We start from the raw sequence: 20,654 nt of genomic DNA, 5'->3' as shown, positions 1-20,654 counted from the left end.
TGGTGGGAAAAATAACGCAGCAGAAATAATTGGATCCGAAATTGAAGACGAATTGCACTCGTTGAAAGCGCGACATCGTATTGTGGAATCGCAAAACAAATGCTACCAACCGAACACTTGAATGGGCCCCGAGGTGAACTTCGCCATCGGATAGCCCCTCGTTGAAGAGTAGTCGAGTGGCATGGCAGCGAACAGAAAACGATGCCAGGCGATCGGTGTGGCCACAGAACGGTCCGTCGTTACAGAATTTCCATCCGGTCTGGTGCTGCTTTCCTGGAAAGTGGTTTCCACAAGAATAGGAGAAGGAAATAGGTAGTTTGCTTTGCTGATTCGTTGTCGTCGTTGTCTTCGAATGCATACTGCAAAGACGGAAGTAGGAAGCATTGTTTTCGCCAAACTGACCGTATCTGCCGACAGAAAGAAGAGTGGCAACGAGCGGAAGAAATGCAGATTATAGTTCCTTCTCCCCGGTAGACTTCCCTTCTTTGCAATCCAGTTCCGATGATTTTCCCCCGGTTGTGATGGACCAGTTCATGGCATGATAAAAATGTAATAGTGCAAGACGATATACTTTTTTACTTGGGAATGGCCCGGGGGATCGAAGCCGACAAACTCGAACCATACGCTGGAATAAATCAAGTATGAGTTTGGGCTCGGTCATTGCCTGGAGGTGAAATTCGAGTGCGAAAATAACTTTAACGGTTCGGTTTTTTCCGCCAAAAGTTTTCAACTAAAAAAAAATAAGTTTCAAGTCTCCTTGTTGGTCAAACAGCGAGTGTTTTAAAATAGGGACATAGCCGCATTAAATGCGATCAATGGATAATATTATTATTAATATTATTTATTCAGACTAACGTCGAAGTGGCCTGTGCGGTATATAAGAGTCTTCTCCATTCGACTCGGTCCATGGCTACACGTCGCCAACCACGCAGTCTACGGAGGGTCCGCAAGTCATCTTCCACCTGATCGATCCACCTTGCCCGCTGCGCACCTCGCCTTATTGTACCCGTCGGATCGTCGTCGAAAACCATTTTCACCGGGTTACTGTCCGACATTCTGGTTACGTGCCCGGCCCACCGCAGTCGTCCGATTTTCGCGGTGTGAACGATGGATGCTTCTCCCAGCAGCTGATGCAACTCGTGGTTCATTCGCTTTCTCTACGTACCGTCCGCCATCTGCACCCCACCATAGGTGGTACGCAACATTTTCCTTTCGAAAACTCCAAGTGCACGTTGGTCCTCCACGAGCATCGTCCAGGTCTCGTGTCCGTAGAGGACAGCGGACTATGCGTCTCCGAATTTCTCTGCTGGTATCATTTTCGGCAGTCACCAGTGAGTCCAAGTACACATGCAAACCGGTGGTCACCACCGAGGTGGGTGGTTCACATTGTCTTCTCTTGAACCTCTGCCTATCATGTACTTCGTCTTCGACGTGTTGATGACTAGTCCGATCCGCTTAGCTTCCGTCTTCAGTCTGATGTAGGCTTCCTCCATCTTCTCAAAGTTACGTGCCATAATATCTATGTCGTCGGCGAAGCCAAATAGCTGGACGGACCTATTGAAAATTGTACCACTCGTGTCAATCCCTGCTCTTCGTATTACCCCTTCCAAAGCGATGTTGAATAGCAGACACGAAAGACCATCACCTTGCCGTAACCCTCTGCGCGTTTCGATGGGACTCGAGAATGCCCCTGAAACTCGAACTACGTACATCACCCGATACATCGTCGCCTTGATCAATCGTATCAGTTTATCCGGAAATCCGTGTTCGTGCATTAGCTGCCATAGCTGGTCCCGATCGATTGTATCATATGCGGCTTTGAAGTCGATAAATAGATGATGTGTGGGAACATTGTATTCGCGACATTTCTACAGTACTTGGCGAATTGCGAACACCTGGTCTGTGGTGGAGCGTTCGCCCATAAAACCCGCCTGGTACTGCCCCACGAACTCCCTTGCAATTGGTGCTAGACGACGGCATAAAATTTGGGAGAGTACCTTGTAGGCGGCGTTCAGTAATGTGATTGCGCGGTAGTTGCTACAATCCAGCTTATCGCCCTTTTTGTAGATGGGACACACGACACCTTCCATCCACTCCTGTGGCAAAACTTCCTCCTCCCAAATCTTGGTAATGAGCCAGTGCAGCGCTCTAGCCAGTGCCTCACCACCGTGTTTAAATAGCTGTCCTGATAGTTGGTCAACCCCAGGGGCTTTGTTGTTCTTCAGCCGGCCAATCTCCTCCTGGATTTCCTGGAGATCTGGAGCCGGTAAAATTATGTCCTGTGCGCATTCTCCCAGGTCCATAACCATACCGCCATCTTCGTTTGCCACATCGCCATACTGGTGTTCTTTGTAGTGCTGCCGCCATCTTTGGATCACCTCACGCTCGTTCGTAAGAAGGTTCCCGTTTATGTCCTTACACATATCAGGCTGTGGCACGTGTCCTTTACGTGAACGGTTCAACTTCTCATAGAACTTTCGTGCGTTATTAGCTCGGTAAAGTTGCTCCGTCTCTTCACGGTCTCGATCTTCCTGCTGGCGCTTTTTCCTCCGGAAAATCGAGTTTTGTCTGTTCCGCGCCCGTTTTTATCGTGCCTCGTTCGCCCTCGTGTGGTGTTGCAACATTCTCGCTTATGCTGCATTCTTCTCTTCCACTAACTGCTCACATTCGCCTTCATACTTTTTCATCATTTTTTCATTATAGCTGCCCCATGTTAGGCCGCGGCGTCTGACTTCGACGCGTGTTGTACACCGTCGAGAGTTTTGAGCGCAGGCATACTGCAACGAGGTAGTGTTCGGATTCAATATTCGCACTGCGGTAAGTGCGGACGTTCGTGATGTCGGAGAAGAATTTACCGTCGATTAGAACGTGGTCGATTTGGTTTTCCGTTTCTAGGTTATGTGATCTCCATGTGGCCTTGTGGATATTTTTGCGGAGAAAGAAGGTGCTTCGGACTACCATTTCGCGGGAGGCTGCGAAGTTCATGCATCGTTGGCCGTTGTTATTCGATAGGGTGTGCAGACTATCCGGTCCGATGACCGGTCTATGCATTTCCTCCCTTCCTACCTGTGCGTTCATGTCGCCGATGACGATTTTGACGTCCCGCAGTGGGCATCCATCGTATGTCTGCTCCAGCTGTGCGTAGAACGCTTCTTTCTCGTCGTCGGGTTTCCCTTCATGTGGGCAGTGCACGTTGATGATGCTATAGTTGAAGAAACGGCCTTTTATCCTCAGCTTGCACATCCTTGCGTTGATTGGCTGCCACCCAATCACACGTTGGCGCATCTTACCCAGCATTATGAAGCCGGTTCCTAGCTCGTTGGTGGTGCCACAGCTTTGGTAGAAGGTGGCCGCTCGATGCCCGCTTTTCCATACTTTCTGTCCTGTCCAGCAAATCTCCTGCAGTGCCACGACGTCGAAGTTGCGGGGATGTAATTCATCGTAGATTATCCTGTCGCAACCTGCGAACTGACTTGTTGCTTGCAGTTCTATGCAGTTCCATGTTCCAAGCTTCCAATCGTGATCCTTTATTCGTCTCCTTGCCGATTATATCGAGTCGTATTATCTCAATTATCTCAATGAATAAACGACTATAATAACAAATAAGTGAAAGAAGATGGAAAAGACGGAAAAGACAAAGAAGAAAAAAGTAAAAAAGACGCTGTTTGAATATTAGTTATTAAGATCGAATATGATGTTAAATTGCGCCATCGTTCGGCTCTTCTAACATAACAGTCTGTACAACCTTAAAAAGTGGAAGACAAATTATATATATCGAATGATTCAGTCTTACAATTTCACAACGAGTTTATTATCTACCCGACGTTTCGACAAGGAAATTATATATTTTTCTCCTTGAAAAAGACTCGTTGTGAAATTGTAAGACTGAATCATTCGATAGACAAAGTAAGACAAAGTAAGACAAAGTAAGACAAAGTAAGACAAAGTAAGACAAAGTAAGACAAAGTAAGACAAAGTAAGACAAAGTAAGACAAAGTAAGACAAAGTAAGACAAAGTAAGACAAAGTAAGACAAAGTAAGACAAAGTAAGACAAAGTAAGACAAAGTAATACAAAGTAAGACAAAGTAAGACAAAGTAAGACAAAGTAAAACAAAGTAAGACAAAGTAAGACAAAGTAAGACAAAGTAAGACAAAGTAAGACAAAGTAAGACAAAGTAAGACAAAGTAAGAAAAAGTAAGACAAAGTAAGACAAAGCAAAACAAAGTAAGACAAAGTAAGACAAAGTAAGAAAAAGTAAGACAAAGTAAGACAAAGCAAAACAAAGTAAGACAAAGTAAGATAAAGTAAGACAAAGTAAGACAAAGTAAGACAAAGTAAGACAAAGTAAGACAAAGTAAGACAAAGTAAGACAAAGTAAGACAAAGTAAGACAAAGTAAGACAAAGTAAGACAAAGTAAGACAAAGTAAGACAAAGTAAGACAAAGTAAGACAAAGTAAGACAAAGCAAAACAAAGTAAGACAAAGTAAGATAAAGTAAGACAAAGTAAGACAAAGTAAGACAAAGTAAGACAAAGTAAGACAAAGTAAGACAAAGTAAGACAAAGTAAGACAAAGTAAGACAAAGTAAGACAAAGTAAGACAAAGTAAGACAAAGTAAGACAAAGTAAGACAAAGTAAGACAAAGTAAGACAAAGTAAGACAAAGTAAGACAAAGTAAGACAAAGTAAGACAAAGTAAGACAAAGTAAGACAAAGTAAGACAAAGTAAAACAAAGTAAGACAAAGTAAGACAAAGTAAGACAAAGTAAGACAAAGTAAGACAAAGTAAGACAAAGTAAGACAAAGTAAGACAAAGTAAGACAAAGTAAGACAAAGTAAGACAAAGTAAGACAAAGTAAGACAAAGTAAGACAAAGTAAGACAAAGTAAGACAAAGTAAGATAAAGTAAGACAAAGTAAGAAAAAGTAAGACAAAGAAAGACAAAGCAAAACAAAGTAAGACAAAGTAAGACAAAGTAAGATAAAGTAAGACAAAGTAAGACAAAGTAAGACGAAGTAAGACGAAGTAAGACAAAGTAAGACAAAGTAAGACAAAGTAAGACAAAGTAAGACAAAGTAAGACAAAGTAAGACAAAGTAATACAAAGTAAGACAAAGTAAGACAAAGTAAGACAAAGTAAGACAAAGTAAGACAAAGTAAGACAAAGTAAGACAAAGTAAGACAAAGTAAGACAAAGTAAGACAAAGTAAGACAAAGTAAGACAAAGTAAGACAAAGTAAGACAAAGTAAGCCAAAGTAAGACAAAGTAAGACAAAGTAAGACAAAGTAAGACAAAGTAAGACAAAGAAAGACAAAGCAAAACAAAGTAAGACAAAGTAAGACAAAGTAAGATAAAGTAAGACAAAGCTTGAGCTTGAGCTTGAGCTTGAGCTTGATGACCGCACAATTCGTAGTTGCTACTCCGTGATTGACCAGAACAATCGAAATTGCACAGGGAACCAACAGTTGGGGCTTGGGATTAGCTTTCCAACCTCAATGTGCACAGATCGAGAGTTCAGTAATTAAAGGATCAATAACGGCGCCGGCCACGTCCTTACGGTCATCTGGGAAGGGAAGGAATAGTTGGTGTGACATCTGTTGTTACTAGAGACCGAGATCACCTCTGCATCTCCACAGTTGCCACAGGAGGGATTCTTATTAGTGGGCGGGGTAGGTAGTTACACGGGTCAGGATTCACCTTGGTAAGTGATTCGATCCATGCAACTTCGATAATATGAAAATGCTTTTAATTATTTTGACCAGGATATTAATGCTAACATAAGTCGTCACATATTATGACGAACTATTCAATGATTTTTTAAGTGCAAAAAAAGAGAAGCATGTTCAAAACCTTATATTTTTAATAATTTTAATAATTTTATTCTATTTAGTAGAAGAAACATGTTTTGTGTATCGAATATATATAGAAAGTCCATAGATGTTGTGAAAACAGTCTAAAAAGAATAAACGAAGTCTGTCTACTACAAAGAAAAGTACTTAAAACACATTTGCTTGACCATTTCAGTGGTGGTTCTATTGTGAATTTAAAACTAAAAAGTTTCCACCAAACTATCAAATAAATAGCATGTGATAGTTGAAAAGAAATAACTTGTATCGTATTCACAATTTTTACATTTAAGATAAATATTTATATATCAATTACCCCAAATGAGCAATCATAGCACTGATGAAGCCACTTACATCTTTAATAATGACATTGAATATAACTACACAATGAGAATAATTTTTGGAGTAGACCTTTAGATTGAGTGTGAACAAAACTATCATTTCACTAAGCACAGCCTATTACGATTCAAGTGCCCCATGCGTGTTATGTTAACAGATTGCAAATGCACAATATGAGCAGTTAATCATTTTGAAACAGTTTTTATTCATTTTTGTGAACAGGAGAAAAGCTAAATTAACTCAGGGAAAATATATTAAACACATAACGCGGATTTCGGCCCTTTTCAACTCGCTATATAAAGCATCATTGAATTTTGTCTGAATCGTTAGTTAAGCGTACGTAATTCATAAAAAGTACATATGTCTACTAAACCTTTTCCAATCTTTGATGAATGAGCAAAAAACTCTAGCTTTCAGTGAGATATAAATCCATTATGCCAATACTGTATTGTGCTGTACACATATAAAATACAAAATATAGGTATAGTATACTAGTAAAACAATAAAAATACATCCTTGCGTTCGATCCGTTGGTCTTGTTGGTTTTGTTTAACAAATAGCTTCATGTTATGTTATTCATCGGCTGGCAACACACATTCTCCTAACTTATTATCACATTTTAAAAGTAATCCATCTTCCGAGGAACGCCCAAATAAAAAGCAGCCCAGTCAAAAAGCGCCCAGTTAGCGAACTGTTGCTGTGTTTCAATTGTATATATAGTTAAAATATTAACTGAATAAATTAACAAAAACCTGCAAAGTGTCTATTTTGTCTACTTAATCAGAAAAAAATGTTCATGTTCAACATAAGAAGCATAATAAGACATGAATAAGGCAATATATCAAAATACGCTTGCCTCAAGCAGGCGCTAAGTCAAGCCATCCCGGGTAGACGATAATGGCTCATTGACAGTAAAACGTGACATTGATAACAAAACACGACACTAACCCGTCCGAAACAAGAGTAAAAATAACAAGCGAAAACAACAAAAAATTGAACCGAAATATCACAAAAATATCAGGTCTTGCCATTAACAAGAACTTATCAACATCTTGAGCTATTAGTTTGTTCTTCCTACTGGCAAACTCCGACACTCCCATGACACCCCGGTGTAACCCCCTGCTATTCTCGCCAGTCACCCCCACTCCTACCTCTAATAAGTCAATATCACGGTTTCCACCCTGGTTAGCACCGCAATAATTCAGGTCCTGCCATTATACATGGTTTATACAATTAGAAAACATAGCATGAAACGGACTCACAAAATATGGGTTATGTCTTTGATGATAGGTCTCTCTTCAGTACCCGCTGCATAGTCTTGATAACAACTTGGTCATTGTTATAATTTCTGGACACTAACACACGCGATCTTCCGAACTGGAACTAGGATCACCACATTTTCCGGAAATTTCATCAGCCGAATGAAAAAACGGGGTAGAAAAAAAAACGTGACAGGAAGGAAAACAGCAGCTATTCACGCGCACAGCCTGCTCTTCTTTCAGTAAGATAAAGTAAGACAAAGTAAGACAAAGTAAGACAAAGTAAAACAAAGTAAGACAAAGTAAGACAAAGAAAGACAAAGTAAGACAAAGTAAGACAAAGTAAGACAAAGTAAGACAAAGTAAAACAAAGTAAGACAAAGTAAGACAAAGTAAGAAAAAGTAAGACAAAGTAAGACAAAGCAAAACAAAGTAAGACAAAGTAAGACAAAGTAAGAAAAAGTAAGAAAAAGTAAGACAAAGTAAGACAAAGCAAAACAAAGTAAGACAAAGTAAGATAAAGTAAGACAAAGTAAGACAAAGTAAGACAAAGTAAGACAAAGCAAAACAAAGTAAGACAAAGTAAGATAAAGTAAGACAAAGTAAGACAAAGTAAGACAAAGTAAGACAAAGTAAGACAAAGTAAGACAAAGAAGACAAAGAAGACAAAGAAGACAAAGAAGACAAAGTAAGACAAAGTAAGACAAAGTAAGACAAAGTAAGACAAAGTAAGACAAAGTAAGACAAAGTAAGACAAAGTAAGACAAAGTAAGACAAAGTAAGACAAAGTAAGACAAAGTAAGACAAAGTAAGACAAAGTAAGACAAAGTAAGACAAAGTAAGACAAAGTAAGATAAAGTAAGACAAAGTAAGAAAAAGTAAGACAAAGTAAGATAAAGTAAGACAAAGTAAGACAAAATAGGACAAAGTAAGACAAAGTAAGACAAAGTAAGACAAAGTAAGACAAAGTAAGACAAAGTAAGACAAAGTAAGACAAAGTAAGATAAAGTAAGACAAAGTAAGAAAAAGTAAGACAAAGTAAGATAAAGTAAGACAAAGTAAGACAAAATAGGACAAAGTAAGACAAAGTAAGACAAAGTAAGACAAAGTAAGACAAAGTAAGACAAAGTAAGACAAAGTAAGACAAAGTAAGACAAAGTAAGACAAAGTAAAACAAAGTAAAACAAAGTAAGACAAAGTAAGACAAAGTAAGACAAAGTAAAACAAAGTAAGACAAAGTAAGACAAAGTAAGACAAAGTAAGACAAAGTAAAACAAAGTAAGACAAAGTAAGAAAAAGTAAGACAAAGTAAGACAAAGCAAAACAAAGTAAGACAAAGTAAGATAAAGTAAGATAAAGTAAGACAAAGTAAGACAAAGTAAGACAAAGTAAGACAAAGTAAGACAAAGTAAGACAAAGTAAGACAAAGTAAGACAAAGTAAGACAAAGTAAGACAAAGTAAAACAAAGTAAGACAAAGTAAGACAAAGTAAGACAAAGTAAGAAAAAGTAAGACAAAGTAAGAAAAAGTAAGACAAAGTAAGACAAAGTAAGACAAAGTAAGACAAAGTAAGACAAAGTAAGACAAAGTAAGACAAAGTAAGACAAAGTAAGACAAAGTAAGACAAAGTAAGACAAAGTAAGACAAAGTAAGACAAAGTAAGACAAAGTAAAACAAAGTAAGACAAAGTAAGACAAAGTAAAACAAAGTAAGACAAAGTAAGACAAAGTAAAACAAAGTAAGACAAAGTAAGACAAAGTAAGACAAAGTAAGACAAATAAGACAAATAAGACAAATAAGACAAATAAGACAAATAAGACAAATAAGACAAAGTAAGACAAAGTAAAACAAAGTAAGACAAAGTAAGACAAAGTAAGAAAAAGTAAGACAAAGTAAGACAAAGTAAGACAAAGTAAGACAAAGTAAGACAGTAAGACAAAGTAAGACAAAGTAAGACAAAGTAAGACAAAGTAAGACAAAGTAAGACAAAGTAAGACAAAGTAAGACAAAGTAAGACAAAGTAAGACAAAGTAAGACAAAGTAAGACAAAGTAAGACAAAGTAAGACAAAGTAAGACAAAGTAAGACAAAGTAAGACAAAGTAAGACAAAGTAAGACAAAGTAAAGACAAAGTAAGACAAAGTAAGACAAAGTAAGACAAAGTAAGACAAAGTAAGACAAAGTAAGACAGTAAGACAAAGTAAGACAAAGTAAGACAAAGTAAGACAAAGTAAGACAAAGTAAGACAAAGTAAGACAAAGTAAGACAAAGTAAGACAAAGTAAGACAAAGTAAGACAAAGTAAGACAAAGTAAGACAAAGTAAAACAAAGTAAGACAAAGTAAGACAAAGTAAGAAAAAGTAAGACAAAGTAAGACAAAGTAAGACAAAGTAAGACAAAGTAAGACAAAGTAAGACAAAGTAAGACAAAGTAAGACAAAGTAAGACAAAGTAAGACAAAGTAAGACAAAGTAAAGACAAAGTAAGACAAAGTAAGACAAAGTAAGACAAAAGTAAGACAAAGTAAGACAAAGTAAAGACAAAGTAAGACAAAGTAAGACAAAGTAAGACAGTAAGACAAAGTAAGACAAAGTAAGACAAAGTAAAGACAAAGTAAGACAAAGTAAGACAAAGTAAAGACAAAGTAAGACAAAGTAAGACAAAGTAAGACAAAGTAAGACAAAGTAAGACAAAGTAAGACAAAGTAAGACAAAGTAAGACAAAGTAAGACAAAGTAAGACAAAGTAAGACAAAGTAAGACAAAGTAAGACAAAGTAAGACAAAGTAAGACAAAGTAAGAAAAAGTAAGACAAAGTAAGACAAAGTAAGACAAAGTAAGACAAAGTAAGACAAAGTAAGACAAAGTAAGACAAAGTAAGACAAAGTAAGACAAAGTAAGACAAAGTAAGACAAAGTAAGACAAAGTAAGACAAAGTAAGACAAAGTAAGACAAAGTAAGACAAAGTAAGACAAAGTAAGACAAAGTAAGACAAAGTAAGACAAAGTAAGACAAAGTAAGACAAAGTAAGACAAAGTAAGACAAAGTAAGACAAAGTAAGACAAAGTAAGACAAAGTAAGACAAAGTAAGACAAAGTAAGACAAAGTAAGACAAAGTAAGACAAAGTAAGACAAAGTAAGACAAAGTAAGACAAAGTAAGACAAAGTAAAACAAAGTAAGACAAAGTAAGACAAAGTAAGACAAAGTAAGACAAAGTAAGACAAAGTAAGACAAAGTAAGACAAAGTAAGACAAAGTAAGACAAAGTAAGACAAAGTAAGACAAAGTAAGACAAAGTAAGACAAAGTAAGACAAAGTAAGACAAAGTAAGACAAAGTAAGACAAAGTAAGACAAAGTAAGACAAAGTAAGACAAAGTAAGACAAAGTAAAACAAAGTAAGACAAAGTAAGACAAAGTAAGACAAAGTAAGACAAAGTAAGACAAAGTAAGACAAAGTAAGACAAAGTAAGACAAAGTAAGACAAAGTAAGACAAAGTAAGACAAAGTAAGACAAAGTAAGACAAAGTAAGACAAAGTAAGACAAAGTAAGACAAAGTAAGACAAAGTAAGACAAAGTAAGACAAAGTAAGACAAAATAAGACAAAGTAAGACAGTAAGACAAAGTAAGACAAAGTAAGACAAAGTAAGTAAGACAAAGTAAGCCAAAGTAAGACAAAGTAAGGCAAAGTAAGACAACGTAAGACAAAGTAAGACAAAGTAAGACAAAGTAAGACAAAGTAAGACAAAGTAAGACAAAGTAAGACAAAGTAAGACAAAGTAAGACAAAGTAAGACAAAGCAAGACAAAGTAAGACAAAGTAAGACAAAGTAAGACAAAGTAAGACAAAGTAAGACAAAGTAAAACAAAGTAAGACAAAGTAAGACAAAGTAAGACAAAGTAAAACAAAGTAAGACAAAGTAAGACAAAGTAAGACAAAGTAAGAAAAAGTAAGACAAAGTAAGACAAAGTAAGACAAAGTAAGATAAAGTAAGACAAAGTAAGACAAAGTAAGACAAAGTAAGACAAAGTAAGACAAAGTAAGACAAAGTAAGACAAAGTAAGACAAAGTAAGACAAAGTAAGACAAAGTAAGACAAAGTAAGACAAAGTAAGACAAAGTAAGACAAAGTAAGACAAAGTAAGACAAAGTAAGACAAAGTAAAGACAAAGTAAGACAAAGCAAAACAAAGTAAGACAAAGTAAGACAAAGTAAGACAAAGTAAGACAAAGTAAGACAAAGTAAGACAAAGTAAGACAAAGCAAAACAAAGTAAGACAAAGTAAGACAAAGTAAGACAAAGTAAGACAAAGTAAGACAAAGTAAGACAAAGTAAGACAAAGTAAAACAAAGTAAGACAAAGTAAGACAAAGTAAGACAAAGTAAGACAAAGTAAGACAAAGTAAGACAAAGTAAGACAAAGTAAGACAAAGTAAGACAAAGTAAGACAAAGTAAGACAAAGTAAGACAAAGTAAGACAAAGTAAGACAAAGTAAGACAAAGTAAGACAAAGTAAGACAAAGTAAGACAAAGTAAGACAAAGTAAGACAAAGTAAGACAAAGTAAAACAAAGTAAAACAAAGTAAGACAAAGTAAGACAAAGTAAAACAAAGTAAGACAAAGTAAAACAAAGTAAGACAAAGTGAGAAAAAGTAAGACAAAGTAAGACAAAGCAAAACAAAGTAAGACAAAGTAAGACAAAGTAAGACAAAGTAAGACAAAGTAAGACAAAGTAAGACAAAGTAAGATAAAGTAAGACAAAGTAAGACAAAGTAAGACAAAGTAAGACAAAGTAAGACAAAGTAAGACAAAGTAAGACAAAGTAAGACAAAGTAAGACAAAGTAAGACAAAGTAAGACAAAGTAAGACAAAGCAAAACAAAGTAAGACAAAGTAAGACAAAGTAAGACAAAGTAAGACAAAGTAAGACAAAGTAAGACAAAAGTAGGACAAATAAGACAAATAAGACAAATAAGACAAAGTAAGACAAAGTAAGACAAAGTAAGACAAAGTAAGACAAAGTAAGACAAAGTAAGACAAAGTAAGACAAAGTAAGACAAAGTAAGACAAAGTAAGACAAAGTAAGACAAAGTAAGACAAAGTAAGACAAAGTAAGACAAAGTAAGACAAAGTAAGACAAAGTAAGACAAAGTAAGACAAAGTAAGACAAAGTAAAACAAAGTAAAACAAAGTAAGACAAAGTAAGACAAAGTAAGACAAAGTAAAACAAAGAAAGACAAAGTAAGACAAAGTAAGACAAAGTAAGACAAAGTAAGACAAAGTAAGACAAAGTAAGACAAAGTAAGACAAAGTAAGACAAAGTAAGACAAAGTAAGACAAAGTAAGACAAAGTAAGACAAAGTAAGACAAAGTAAGACAAAGTAAGACAAATAAGACAAATAAGACAAATAAGACAAATAAGACAAATAAGACAAATAAGACAAAGTAAGACAAAGTAAGACAAAGTAAGACAAAGTAAGACAAAGTAAGACAAAGTAAGACAAAGTAAGACAAAGTAAGACAAAGTAAGACAAATAAGACAAATAAGACAAATAAGACAAATAAGACAAATAAGACAAATAAGACAAATAAGACAAAGTAAGACAAAGTAAGATAAAGTAAGACAAAGTAAGACAAAGTAAGACAAAGTAAGACAAAGTAAGACAAAGTAAGACAAAGTAAGACAAAGTAAAGACAAAGTAAAATAAAGTAAGACAAAGTAAGACAAAGTAAGACAAAGTAAGACAAAGTAAGACAAAGTAAGACAAAGTAAGACAAAGTAAGACAAAGTAAAACAAAGTAAGACAAAGTAAGACAAAGTAAGACAAAGTAAGACAAAGTAAGACAAAGTAAGACAAAGTAAGACAAAGTAAGACAAAGTAAGACAAAGTAAGACAAAGTAAGACAAAGTAAGACAAAGTAAGACAAAGTAAGACAAAATAAGACAAAGTAAGACAAAGTAAGACAAAGTAAGACAAAGTAAGACAAAGTAAGACAAAGTAAGACAAAGTAAGACAAAGTAAGACAAAGTAAGACAAAGTAAGACAAAGTAAGACAAAGTAAGACAAAGTAAGACAAAGTAAGACAAAGTAAGACAAAGTAAGACAAAGTAAGACAAAGTAAGACAAAGTAAGACAAAGTAAGACAAAGTAAGACAAAGTAAGACAAAGTAAGACAAAGTAAGACAAAGTAAGACAAAGTAAGACAAAGTAAGACAAAGTAAGACAAAGTAAGACAAAGTAAAGACAAAGTAAGACAAAGTAAGACAAAGTAAGACAAAGTAAGACAAAGTAAAGACAAAGTAAGACAAAAGAAAAAATAAGACAAAGTAAGACAAAGTAAGACAAAGTAAGACAAAGTAAGACAAAGTAAGACAAAGTAAGACAAAGTAAGACAAAGTAAGACAAAGTAAGACAAAGTAAGACAAAGTAAGACAAAGTAAGACAAAGTAAGACAAAGTAAGACAAAGTAAGACAAAGTAAGACAAAGTAAAGACAAAGTAAGACAAAGTAAGACAAAAGTAAGACAAAGTAAGACAAAAGTAAGACAAAAGTAAGACAAAGTAAAGACAAAGTAAGACAAAGTAAGACAAAGTAAGACAAAGTAAGACAAAGTAAGACAAAGTAAGACAAAGTAAAGACAAAGTAAGACAAAAGTAAGACAAAGTAAGACAAAGTAAGACAAAGTAAGACAAAAGTAAGACAAAGTAAGACAAAGTAAGACAAAAAGTAAGACAAAGTAAGACAAAAGTAAGACAAAGTAAGACAAAGTAAGACAAAGTAAGACAAAGTAAGACAAAGTAAGACAAAAAGACAAAGTAAGACAAAGTAAAGACAAAGTAAAGACAAAGTAAAAAAAAAGTAAGACAAAGTAAAGACAAAGTAAGACAAAGTAAGACAAAGTAAGACAAAGTAAGGCAAAGTAAAAAGTAAGACAAAGTAAGACAAAAGTAAGACAAAGTAAGACAAAAGTAAGACAAAGTAAGACAAAGTAAGACAAAGTAAGACAAAAGTAAGACAAAGAAAGACAAAGAAAGAAAAAATAAGACAAAGTAAGACAAAGTAAGACAAAGTAAGACAAAGTAAGACAAAGTAAGACAAAGTAAGACAAAAGTAAAGACAAAGTAAAGACAAAGTAAGACAAAGTAAGACAAAAGTAAGACAAAGTAAGACAAAGTAAAGACAAAAGTAAAGACAAAGTAAGACAAAAGTAAAGACAAAGTAAGACAAAGTAAGACAAAGTAAGACAAAGTAAGACAAAGTAAGACAAAGTAAGACAAAGTAAAGACAAAGTAAGACAAAAGTAAGACAAAAGTAAGACAAAGTAAGACAAAGTAAGACAAAGTAAGACAAAGTAAGACAAAGTAAGACAAAGTAAAGACAAAGTAAGACAAAGTAAGACAAAGTAAGACAAAGTAAGACAAAGTAAGACAAAGTAAGACAAAGTAAGACAAAGTAAGACAAAGTAAAGACAAAGTAAGACAAAGTAAGACAAAGTAAGACAAAGTAAAGACAAAGTAAGACAAAGTAAGACAAAGTAAGACAAAAGTAAAGACAAAAGTAAGACAAAGTAAAGACAAAGTAAGACAAAAGTAAAGACAAATAAGACAAAGTAAGATAAAGTAAGACAAAGTAAGACAAAAGTAAAGACAAAGTAAAGACAAAAAGTAAAGACAAAGTAAAGACAAAAAGTAAGACAAAAGTAAAGACAAAGTAAAGACAAAGTAAGACAAAGTAAGACAAAGTAAGACAAAGTAAGACAAAGTAAGACAAAAGTAAGACAAAGTAAGACAAAGTAAGACAAAGTAAAGACAAAGTAAGACAAAAGTAAAGACAAAGTAAGACAAAAAGTAGTAAGACAAAGTAAGACAAAGTAAGACAAAGTAAGACAAAGTAAGACAAAGTAAGACAAAAGTAAGACAAAGTAAGACAAAGTAAGACAAAAGTAAACAAAGTAAAGACAAAGTAAGACAAAGTAAGACAAAAGTAAGACAAAGTAAGACAAAGTAAGACAAAGTAAAGACAAAGTAAAGACAAAGTAAGACAAAGTAAGACAAAGTAAGACAAAGTAAGACAAAGTAAAGACAAAAGTAAGACAAAGTAAAGACAAAGTAAGACAAAGTAAGACAAAGTAAGACAAAGTAAGACAAAAGTAAAGACAAAGTAAAGACAAAGTAAGACAAAGTAAAGACAAAGTAAGACAAAGTAAGACAAAAGTAAAGACAAAGTAAGACAAAAAGTAAAGACAAAAGTAAGACAAAGTAAAACAAAGTAAGACAAAGTAAGATAAAGTAAGACAAAAGTAAGACAAAGTAAGACAAAGTAAGACAAAGTAAGACAAAGTAAAGACAAAGTAAGACAAAGTAAGACAAAGTAAAGACAAAGTAAAGACAAAGTAAAACAAAGTAAGACAAAGTAAGACAAAGTAAGACAAAGTAAGACAAAAATGAACAAAGTAAGACAAAGTAAGACAAAGTAAGACAAAGTAAAGACAAAGTAAGACAAAGTAAGACAAAGTAAGACAAAAGTAAGACAAAGTAAGACAAAGTAAGACAAAGTAAGACAAAGTAAAACAAAAGTAAGACAAAAGTAAGACAAAGTAAGACAAAGTAAAGACAAAGTAAGACAAAGTAAAGACAAAAATGAAGACAAAGTAAGACAAAAAAAAAACAAAGTAAGACAAAGTAAAGACAAAGTAAAGACAAAAGTAAGACAAAGTAAGACAAAGTAAGACAAAGTAAAGACAAAGTAAGACAAAGTAAGACAAAGTAAGACAAAGTAAGACAAAGTAAGACAAAAGTAAGACAAAGTAAAACAAAAGTAAAGACAAAGTAAGAAAAAGTAAGGCAAAGTAAGACAAAGTAAAGACAAAAGTGAACAAAGTAACAAAGTAAGACAAAAGTAAGACATGAAAGTAAAGACAAAGTAAGACAAAAAAAAAAAAAGTAAGACAAAGTAAAGACAAGTAAAGACAAAGTAAAGACAAAGTAAAGACAAAAGTAAAGACAAAGTAAGACAAAGTAAGAAAACAAAGTAAGACAAAGTAAAACAAAGTAAGACAAAGTAAAGACAAAAAGTAAAGACAAAGACAAAGTAAAACAAAGTAAGACAAAGTAAGACAAAGTAAGACAAAGTAAGACAAAGTAAGACAAAGTAAGACAAAGTAAGACAAAGTAAGACAAAGTAAAACAAAGTAAGACAAAGTAAGAAAAAGTAAGGCAAAGTAAGACAAAGCAAAACAAAGTAAGACAAAGTAACATAAAGTAAGACAAAGTAAGACAAAGTAAGACAAAGTAAGACAAAGTAAGACAAAGTAAGACAAAGTAAGACAAAGTAAGACAAAGTAAGACAAAGTAAGACAAAGTAAGACAAAGTAAGACAAAGTAAGACAAAGTAAGACAAAATAAGACAAAGCAAAACAAAGTAAGACAAAGTAAGACAAAGTAAGACAAAGTAAAGACAAAGTAAGACAAAGTAAAGACAAAGTAAGACAAAAGTAAGACAAAGTAAGACAAAGTAAGACAAAGTAAGACAAAAGTAAGACAAAGTAAGACAAAAGTAAAGTAAGACAAAGTAAGACAAAGTAAGACAAAGTAAGACAAAGTAAGACAAAGTAAGACAAAGTAAGACAAAGTAAGACAAAGTAAGACAAAGTAAGACAAAGTAAGACAAAGTAAGACAAAGTAAGACAAAGTAAGACAAAGTAAGACAAAGTAAGACAAAGTAAGACAAAGTAAGGCAAAGTAAGATAGGGGGACCCGAAGCGTAGTTGGCTACACGCTCGCCTTATAAGCGAATGGTCATGGGTTCGATTCCCAGCCCATCCACCAAACCCTCGTCAGTCGCCGGATGCGCAGCCCATGCGGTAGCGTTTTGGGAGACGTCTGTACGACAATTTACCGTATCTGGCGTGTTTTGGATGTGGCACATTTCTAACACTTGCATTATCAAGGCAGTTGGTCGTATTGTGCGATCAACTATTTGGTGCCTTCCACATCAAACGTGTGTTCTGTGTCTATCATGTGTTGTACAAGGGCTATGTTTGCTTGTATTACATCAAAATTGAGTGTGTTCGTTTGTGTCTCTATTAATTTGTTTACGTTTGACCTAAGCCCACTCAGTCTCTTTTTCAATTGGTTCGTGGTCATACCGATATACACATTATCGCAGTCTATGCATGGTATGCTGTATTAGAGTGATTCAAATTTTGACTTTTTTGCTCCCCTATGCTTAAACGATGTCATTTTGTATTTTATTAATCGTCGTAAATTTTTAGTTAATTTGGATGCAATTTGACTGAGCACAAGCAGTTTGAAGCTTGTATGAAAATTACTATGAAAACAGTAACTTTTGTGAAAAACCGTTCCCCATCATTGCCCATTAAGCTCTAAAAATGTATGAATACGTTACCAACATAGGAAATTTAACAAGAGAAAATATCGTCGTTGTTGCTAAACGATTTGATGCTGGCAACAAAAGTTATTATGGAAATACTGATTTGTGGGAAATTCAATTTAACACGTAAAAGAATAACATCAATATCAATAATGAGCATTTCTGTTTTCTTTATAATTTTGATCACAGAAGTCAGATTGCTTCGCAACAACAACTGACTTTCAACTTAGGATCTATTCTATGATGACGATGCGTTAAATATATTCAAATATATACTGGGCTGCTTCACGAAACGATCCTTTACATAAGTGGCAATTCTCATAGTAATTTTCATATAATCTTCAAACGGCACGTGCACAACCAAATTACATTCAAATCAGCTAAAAATTTGGGAGGACTATTAAAATAGCAAAAACAATCGTTTAAGCACAGGGGAGCGAAAAAGTCAAAATTTGAATCACTCTAATGCTGTATATTACGTTACGCTGGTCTAACGGTGAAACAGGGTCTTTTACCGGCTTTAAGAGTGTTTTGATGTTCTGTGTTGTTCTCGTTGCTATTTTTATGAGTGGAAAGTCTCTTCTAAGGATGGCTATAATCGATGGTGTTAGAATTTGGATGTTGGGTATTGATCTGTATGTTAATGTCGAGGGTGCATTCTGTGCTGGAGATTCACGGTGGATCGGCTGTGTTGTTGTTTGGATAGTCGATGACGGTGCTGTGGCTGGTGGTGGAACTTTTAGTAGTGGCGGTGGTTCAGTTGGGTTTGGGGCTGGCAGTGGTGGCGATGATGTTGGCAGTGGGTGGTGACCATGGTGTTGTTGTCCTGTGATCAGTTCTGTTTTGATTCTGTTCATCAGTCTGTTGATTAGTGCGGATGGGTAGTCGTTGCGTCGTAGATTTTGGAATATCACATGCTTCTGTTGTTCTATAGGTGTGTCGGTTGTTAGTTGCATTACTCGTTTGATCAAATTGGCAGCAACAGTCAATTTCATGTTGGTCGGATGGAAGGAGTTGTAGTTGAGCAAGCGTCCAGATGATATTGGTTTCGAATACCAAACAGTTCGGAGGGTGTGATCTGTTTGCGTATGATTAGTGTGTCGAGGAATGGAAGTTTTCCGTCTTTTCGATTTCCATAGTGAACTGTAGGTGTTGGTTCAATTGGTTGAAGATATTCAAAGTATGTTCTACTAGTGCTTTTTGGGTTTTTCCTAATTACATCTTCATTTTTTCTTTCTTTTTTCTTCCTTCTTCCTTCTTTCTTCTTCCTTCTTCTAATTTCTTCCTTTCTCCACCTTCATTCTTCCTGTATCTTTCTTCTTTCATCTTCCTTCTTTCTTCTTCCTCATTTCTTCTTCCTTCTTTCTTCTTCCTTTTTTCATTTCTCGTACAACGAAGTTTTACCGAAAGGCTTCAGGATTACTCCAAAAAAGAACTTTTAATTGAAGAACCGGAGACCCATTGTGTTATATTCCGATAGACACAGCTCGACAAACTGCGGTGATGTCTGTATGTGTGTATGTGCACAAAATTTGTAAACAACCTTTTTGGAACTTAGCATTATCCAATTTACTCGCATCAAGTTGCATTCGACGGGGATTGCGGTCCCATTGCATACTATAGAAAATTAGCTCGATTGGACATTGCATTTTGGAATTATTGGGAAATTTTTGTTTTTGCCCCAAGTTCTCTTCATTCACATCTCTCTCTACGAAACCTTGAATATATTTTAACAAATTTTCGAACTTCGAACAATTGTTATATCTTGCGATAGGAATGTTAAACATGAAAAATAGTACGCTCCCTTGATTCTTCAGCGCCAGATATCAATACTTTGGAAATTGGAGCAGGAACATTGGTTCCATGCAGATTGAATAAATAATAGAAGCAACAGACTAAGAAAACAAATACAACTTCTAAAATTTTGATTGGATAAAGAAAGTTCTAGTGGCATTCTGAACTGTCTGTATGGTTTTAATATTGACACAGCAAAAAATGTTGGACAAATTGTTTAAGGAACATAGGATGCTTAGCTTATCGGCATATTTCAAAGACATCCTGATTTAAAATTGGTTTTCTCAGCAAGTAGTTAATTTTTAAATATTTTAAAGTTTTACAGAGTTTTGCGATTATATTTAATTAAACCTAGCGCATTCATAGTTCTTGAAGATGCATGGCCTTTCTGAACGAATTATCAAAAGAATCCTTCCGAAAAAGTGAGAGCCAAATACTACGTATCATACGTCTGTATCGATCCAGATATTTTGAAAGCAATTTTTTTTGTAGCTTTGAATGGTAATTTGGGGGATTTTTCTTCTATTTCCAGAAAATCAGTTAAGAGATTCCAGAAGGGTAAAATCTTGAGTTTTCAAGAAGAGGTAACAAAAATTTAAATGAGATAGAAATTGGAATTCTTTCGGATTTAAGTTGAAAAAGAGTTTTTTAGCTGAACAAGCCAAATTGTGGCGAAATAAGCTTTTTATTAGCCTACAATGCTTGTTCGGTAAGCTTAAATGTCTTTCTAATCACATAAAGTTTTTCTGGAATCTGACGTCAGAAAATTCGTCATTCACACTCAACCTCCTGTGAAATGATGTTTCTGAGACGAAGCGACAAAGGCGCATTGTCCAATCACAGGCAAAATCAGAATTTTGGAAGAAAATTTATTTTGTCTACTCTGACATCAACGTCAAATGATTTGCCATCCAAGGAGAAAAAACTTCTGCAGCGTCGCCAAGCGATTATGATTTGCACTTTGAAGTATGTTCGTCTCGGCTCAACCTCCTCTAGTGTATCTGAGAAAAACCGATTTGTTTTCAATAA

At 34.7% G+C, this 20,654-nt stretch overlaps 1 protein-coding gene and 1 pseudogene across 3 annotated transcripts in view; one reads left to right on the top strand and one right to left on the bottom strand.

Annotated features, from left to right (window-relative positions):
- Nucleotides 1-20,654, top strand: part of LOC134205695 (lachesin-like) — a 678,152-nt gene that overhangs the window by 113,688 nt on the left and 543,810 nt on the right. The window lies entirely within an intron of this gene.
- On the bottom strand, nucleotides 103-18,826 carry LOC134218530 (uncharacterized; annotated as a pseudogene).

This window comes from Armigeres subalbatus, chromosome 1 (genome assembly GCF_024139115.2).
Source record: "Armigeres subalbatus isolate Guangzhou_Male chromosome 1, GZ_Asu_2, whole genome shotgun sequence".
NCBI classification, from domain to species: Eukaryota; Metazoa; Arthropoda; class Insecta; order Diptera; family Culicidae; genus Armigeres; species Armigeres subalbatus.
Note: the sequence above shows the minus strand (reverse complement) of the source record. Positions and strands in the feature narration are given on the sequence as shown.